Consider the following 6876-nt stretch of genomic DNA (forward strand, 5'->3'; position numbering starts at 1 on the left):
GAAGTACTGAAATAAACAACGAGCTGACATCCACCAGACAGCTGACTCAGCGTCAGCCCTGCCCGGGATGAAGCATTGGTAGTTTCTAAGCCTTGTGTGTTACAAGAGCACCACTGAACACTAAATCTCGAGTCCACTACTCCTGGAATCAACCTCGTCCCGAGGATTCCTTGAGCTGCAGAGACTAAGGATCATTTATTCAATAATCAGCACGCACCAGGTAGAAATTGCATACACATGGCTGCTGTGTAGAAATCATGCTGCCTGGCCTTTGCCATCTCTGCCCTGCAGGGGCCAGCCTGCCCTGAGGACCCACTCTCCCTGTCCCAGGTCTGTAAATCTCTCCTGTGGCTGACTCTGCGGCATCCCCCAGTTTGGGGAATCCCTCAGTAGAACAGACAGACATACCAGCTTCCTGAGAACTGGCAGCTACAGCAAAGATATTTAGGGCTTTCCCAGGACAGACATGCCCAGAATAAGACTGCAAAAACCTTGTTTAAAATTAAAGTCAGATGCCAACTGTCCCCAAACTTGTTAGTGGTGCTACTTGATCTGTTTACTTTGGAGTCTCAGCTCATTTGTCCCTGACTGCACCTCTGCCACCTCTCTCTGGACTATCAACTTGAAAATAAACATCACACAGCGCAGGCTGTCTGCGTACAGAGGCCCTTGCCATCCAGGCCTGACAACGCCATCAGTAGGGGCCTGGAGCCCACCCCGCCAGGCAAGCAGGGGGTATTGAGGCAGAGCCGGCCCTAGTCCTCTGCAGCTGCCCTTGAACGCAGGAACATTTCACGTTGAGCTGAGGAATTGTACCCACAGCCCCATGGGAAGCACCAGAGCCAAGTGGCCCCCAGACAAGGCTACTTATTCTAAGCCACTGCATTTGAACATTTTAGAACAGAAGCCAGATCTGGGGGTGGGCCAGGGAGTAGCTGTTTTATAATCATTTCTTCAGTGAGCCTTTGGTAGGACACCTGCCTGTATGCTCATGTTGCACCCTGATTGGGGTTTTTCCCAAGAGCAGGTACCCCAGAATGGGTGGCAAACCTGTAGGGTATGCGCCTGTCAACGTGGATTGCTGCAAACTCAGATGCCTCGTGTCCCTCCGGGCGATGAGGACAGCGGGGAGGTAAGATAGGTGAGCCCCCTCCGACCTACCACTACGGGTGGAGTTGTGTTCCCCACGATTGTACACTCAAGTCCCAGTACACACCACCTCAGAATGGGGCCTTGTGCAGAGAAACAGGGCCACTGCCAACGTAATTAGTTAAAATGCGGCCACGCTGGATAGCGTGGGCCTTCATCCAATATGGCTGGTGTCTTTATAGAAAAGGCGAGATCTGGTTCACAGGCACACTCGGGGGAACGTCGTGCGGCCATGGGCAGAGATTGGGGGGGGTGCTTCCCTAAGCCAGACTGCCAGCAAGGCCCCCGAAGGTGGAGACACACACAGAACGGAGCCTTCCTCCTGACCTGGCAGAAGGCGCCCACTCTGCTGCCACCGTGACCGGAGAAAGTCTGCTGCTGCAGCCACGCAGTTGGCGGCACTTCATTAAAGCAGCCGTAGCAGGTACATCGTTCCCGCCACAAGCAGGTCTGGGCATGAGGCTCCCGCTTTGGGGTGGGGATGTCTACATAGAAACGTGACCAGTTGTCGGGAGCAGACCTCAAGAATTCAGCTATGCCAGGCCAGTTTCTTGGGCCGGTCCTCCGGTCAGATCACTTCTCCCCCACTGAGAGGCTGGAGGAACGAGTGTGTCCAGGTAATCAACGTTCCTGTCTCCATGGAAGCAAACAGTTGGCAAGAGCCCTCTAGGCCAAACCACCCCGCCTAGTGTTTTCTGTTCTAGCGGCAAAGGACGCGGGCCCTCTGCTCACATTTTAGAGGCGGACTAGAGAGAAGACCCGCAGTGGGAAGAGGATTTGGAGCTAGAGGCAGTGGTGTGAGGTGGCTAGAGTGAGTTTCCAGAATGCTTTGACACTTTCTGAGGTCCTCAGAGTTACCTGGGGAAGGGGCTGGAGCCCGATCCACAGAACTGGAGCTTGAACGCACCCTGTATCGAGTGTGCGGAAATCCAGACTTTCTCCCCCCACCCGCAACAGCTGAGAAGGACCCACGTGCTAACCAGACCAGAGAGCTAAGGTGGGCCTGGGCCTATACCGGGATGCTCTCTGCAGAAAGCAAAGCACCCTTGACCCAAGGCTCCATGTCATCCTCCAGGGCACCAGCATGACCCTCAGACCGGATGCCACCGCACAGCACTTGCAGGGTGCCAGGAAAATGAGGCTGCATGTTTACCTATGCACTTGAGCACAGAGCGGCAAGCAGGCGCCCAGCTAGTCCGAGTGCACCAACCATTGGGGTTTAGGGGTTTTATGCTTGTAGCCAGCTTCTAGGTTCCCGCTCCTCCTCCCCACTTCCAGGCCTTGGGATTAATACACAGTTTCAAAGACTTTCTTTCCCAGAGAGTAGAAACGATAACACACAGAATTTTCAAGGGCTCCCCTCCTCCTGCTCAATCATGGTTTTTCTTGTGATTTTCAGAATGCCTGGCCATCTTATCAGACCAGGAACTGCTAAGTTAATGGGTGAGGCACACTAGTCAGGGCACGCAAGGTTTTTTGAGATGAAAGACGTTTAAAACACTCTGAAGTTTGCTGATGTAACCGTGGTTGATAAAATCTAGTCTCCTTCCATTACATGTTTGACCCCCCTTTACCCAACTCACCCTTCCCTCCCCCCTCTTCCCTCTGGCCCCCACCATTCTGCCATCTGCATTTAGGGGCTTGTTTTGTTCATTTGTTATTAGCAACAAGGGTGGATCCTAAGGGTATTATGCGAAGTGGAACAAGTCAGAGGCAAGAGGACAAAAACCTCTGGTTTTACGCACGAGAAGGAATTCTTTGTACAGAATGAAGAGGGGGGGCAGGGGATGGGAGCGAGCAGCAGCGGGCACAGGCTTAGGGCCGAGGCTCTGAAAGCAGGCTTGCTGATGGCGGCCAGTGAGCCCTCACCCCGACCTGAGGAGGGTCAGACAACACAGGTTTAGCTGCCTGTGAAGTGACGGTTTAAAGAAGTAACAGGTCAGGAACTTTAGTCTTAATATTTCAGGGACTAGATCCTTGTTGGCAGCCAGCAGTGATGCTGAGTTCTCCTCTCGGGGGTCCCCCTACGGCAGACGACCTCAAATGGGGAAGTAACGGAGGCCCGATGCACACCACTGCTTACACGTGCTGCAGGCGCACCTGTCCCCAAAGCACGCCGCCCCCAGGCCCTGTAAACGCTGCCGGCCTTCAGCTGAGCAGCCCCCGGAGAGACCCGGCAGCACACCGGCACTCAGGCCGGAGACAGTCACTGCTTGCTCTTGCCTCGGGAATTCGCACGCCAGAGGTTAACACGTTTGTGTAGGTTTACACAAGCACGTCAGGGTTTTGGGTTATCAGTGCTCTGACAAAAAGCACGGAGGACAAAAGCAGTGGCGAGCTTTTGGGGCGACGGCCCAGCCCTCACACACTCTCCCTTCTGGTAGGAAAGCCCAAAGCCCCACCCCGGCATTCCAGAATCACGGGGGGGGGGGGGGGGGGTGGTGCACCGTGTGGCTGGGTTAGCCCCAAGATGACGTGGCTAAGTTGACTGTGAATGAATGGACCCTTGATTCAATCTGGGAGTTTCTGGGACTTTGTAAGGGGCAGCTTATGGCGAGCACTGGCGGTGACGGGGTACTCAGGCAGGCTCAAGGGAGCAGGGGGGGGCGGACCCATTCCAGAAACACTGCAGAGGTGGTCCCTGCGTGTGGCGTACCTGAGCCTGTTTACCCAGAAGGAGACAGATCCCTAGCGGGGCCAGGGCCCTGTCCCTCCAGGATATGGACTGTCCCGCTGGGAGCCCCTGAAGAGGGGCGTGCCCACCTTGCTCCCTGTGGCTCCCAGCACGGAGCCCTTGGTAAGGTGCCCTGCACGCTCGAACAAACAGGAACGAGAAGGTACCTTGCCTCTGAGCCTGGACAGGAGAACGTGAGGGTCACGCATGACCAAGAAGGGTCACGGGCCTTGGCGAGCAGCTCAGAACTCCCGTCTGATCCCTCGTTTCTCCATCCCTCCCTGAAGCTTTTTGAGAGCAGGGGCCTCACACGTCTCTTCTGTAACATGCCCATTACGGATGGGGAAAGGGCCCCGAGGCCACGCATGCTCGGGACGAGGCGAGTGCCTGCACGTGCAGCCACACGGCCGCAGCCCTCGTTTTACTGACAGCGCTCAGCGGAGCTGACCTGAATCCCACTTCCCCCTGCAAGGGGAAGCTGTAAGGCCCCCTGCACCACTTAAAGCCAATTCTAAGGGTTTTGTCCAAGTTCCCTAGTCCCTGTAACAGCGACCAGTTTCTCCGCAGCCAGCCTAGGACTTTTCCCCAAAGCTTAAGGAGTTGCCCCGCTAGCGTGTTTTTAAAAACACACCAATTTACGCTTTGGAATGCAATGCAAGTTCAGGTGACGCTCTCCCTAGCTCGTTCCCTATAGGACAACAATCAGCAGCTTCATTTGGCTCCCCTGGTGGGCCCTTCATTAAGTATTGAAACAACAGGTGGTCCCCGCTCCTATGATGCTAACCAGGTGGAGGAGAGGCGGGCCGATTCACCCCGCTGCACAGGAGTGAATGTAACACCCTACACCTCAGTCCTTTGAGAATTCAGTCGAAGGGACTGGCCTTAAACATCCCTGCCTAGGTGCCAGGGAGGCAGTCGGTTATATCAGTGAGGTGGCTCGGAAGTCCTGGACTGTCACATGGAATCACTGGGCTAGAGACCTTTCAGGGTCCCCCCTGAAGACCCAGCGCACGCTCTGTTAGAGATCGTATTAACAAAGGTATGTGTGAGGAGTAGGAAATCCCAAGGAAAAGTGCTGGAACCACAGCTAGGCACAGCTGACGCCACCCAAGTGTCACTCAGCCCTTACAGCTGGGACAACTGCACTGAGATCACCCCGCAGAGGAACCCGGGAAATAACGCCCGGTGCCCTCTCATTTCAACCCCGGCAACTGCCTGCCAAGTCACGTCGTTTGCAGACGTACTTATGTTTTTTATCACGACCATCGTCCCCACCCCAAGCTTCTAAGCGCCCAGACCAGCATATGACTCCCATAGAGCCTAGCACCCTGCCAGGGATTTGGGAACATTCTACTCAAGTTCGCTCTATAGCCTCATTTGGAACAATGTGACGTCCAGCAAGGCTTTTTATCCGCCTGCATAAGGGTTATCGGCTTGCAAGAGCGTGGGGTTGGCGCCTCAAGTTTTATGTCTCCAAGTCAGTCCTTCCATCACATCAACGCCCGGAGGATGAACTTGAGTTCTGTCACACCTGCTCTTAACCCCAGCCTCATTAGGGTCTGATCAGTAAGTCCTGATTTCCCAGCACAGTTAACAGCCCTCCCTCCTGCGGTCGCGTTTCTGCTGTAGGAATCACACCGTTTTGTACCAAGACAACACGTCTAGGGTCCCTCGGTTCACATCCATTGCTTCGTGACTGAATATTGCCTTTGGGGTGTTAGGTCACCCGTTTGAGCATCTACCACGTGCCAGGGATATACTCCAGGCAAAAGTCAGGGATGGGAGTATCAGAAGTGTTCGCAAGGGCTGGACGGCTGTGCTTTAAGAACAGTCAGGGGAGGGGGCTGGAGCATTTCAGTGCTCTCGGACAATCCCAGGGCAAGGACCGATCCTTGGGGCAGGAGCCACCAGGGTAATTCCTGAAGGGCCAAGGGCAGCTTGGTGCAGAGAAGCAAGGCTGAGAGCCTGTGGACGCGAGTCTGGGGGTCCCTGGGACCTAGCGCAAAGGGCCCGGTGGGCCATTTCAGGGCCTTCCAGCTTCCACTTTGAGACTTGGGAGTTCCTGCAGGTCTGAAGCCGAGGAACAGTGGGATTTTTTCATTCGGAAAACAACACGAGGCTGCCATCTGGGGAGCAGACTGAGGTAGACGTGGGGGCAGGGAGGAGCACAAGCGGGACCCGCCTGGGATACATCCCCCAGGGGAGCCTTCAGAACGTGGTTTGGCAGAGCAGCCCCGGAGGCAGAAAGGGGTACACTTTCAAAAACGGTCCCTAAGACTTCCCGTTGCACATAAAAGTCAAGATCCACGCGAGCGTTTTCAGGCCAAGCTAAAAGAACACGTAAGTACTGGCGGGTGCTCGCTATGTCCTCCCCAACTTGGGGGGCAGGTAGCACCCCAACCGCCGCACCCCACAGGGCCCGTGCTTTTCCCCTACGAGCCGCTCCCGCCGCGATCTTACAGAATGAAATCCCCTTCCTTCCGCTTTCTCGATGGGGACATACACCCTGAGTTTCTTCGACCCTACGCTGCGCCCCCCGCCCCCCGGACACTCTTCTTGGTTTCTTAGGTTTCTAACAGTGACGAGAAAACTCGGGGCCAGCAAAGCACACCCCTGAAGCTCCTGCGCCGGCGGCTGTTTTCGAGGGAGGGCGCCTCCCATGTCCTCATGGTTTGGGTTTTTCTTTTTTAAGAAAAAGAAAAAAAAAGGGTGCTTGCAAGCCCCAGCGCGCGACTCACACCCTGCGCAGACGCAGGGCGGCCGCCGGGGGAGCCAACGGCTCAGGAACGGCCGCTCCGCAAACACACGCGCGGGAAGACTTGCGCAGCCTCCCCGCCCCCCACGCGCCGGTGCTTTGCAGCGCCCCCAAAGTCTCAGCAACGACCGGCCCTGAGCGGCCCAACGCCGCCTTCGCCATTACACTGCGCCGACCCGACCGCTCCCACCCGCTCCCAACCGCTCCCAACCGCCCCCAGGAACGTTCTGATGCGGGACGCTGCCCGCGCCGCCTTTTCGCAGGGCCGCCGGGTGACGCCACTTCCGGGGGCGGGGCG

This window comes from Furipterus horrens, unplaced genomic scaffold (genome assembly GCF_987537825.1).
Source record: "Furipterus horrens unplaced genomic scaffold, mFurHor1.1.pri manual_scaffold_2, whole genome shotgun sequence".
In the NCBI taxonomy this organism is placed as follows: domain Eukaryota; kingdom Metazoa; phylum Chordata; class Mammalia; order Chiroptera; family Furipteridae; genus Furipterus; species Furipterus horrens.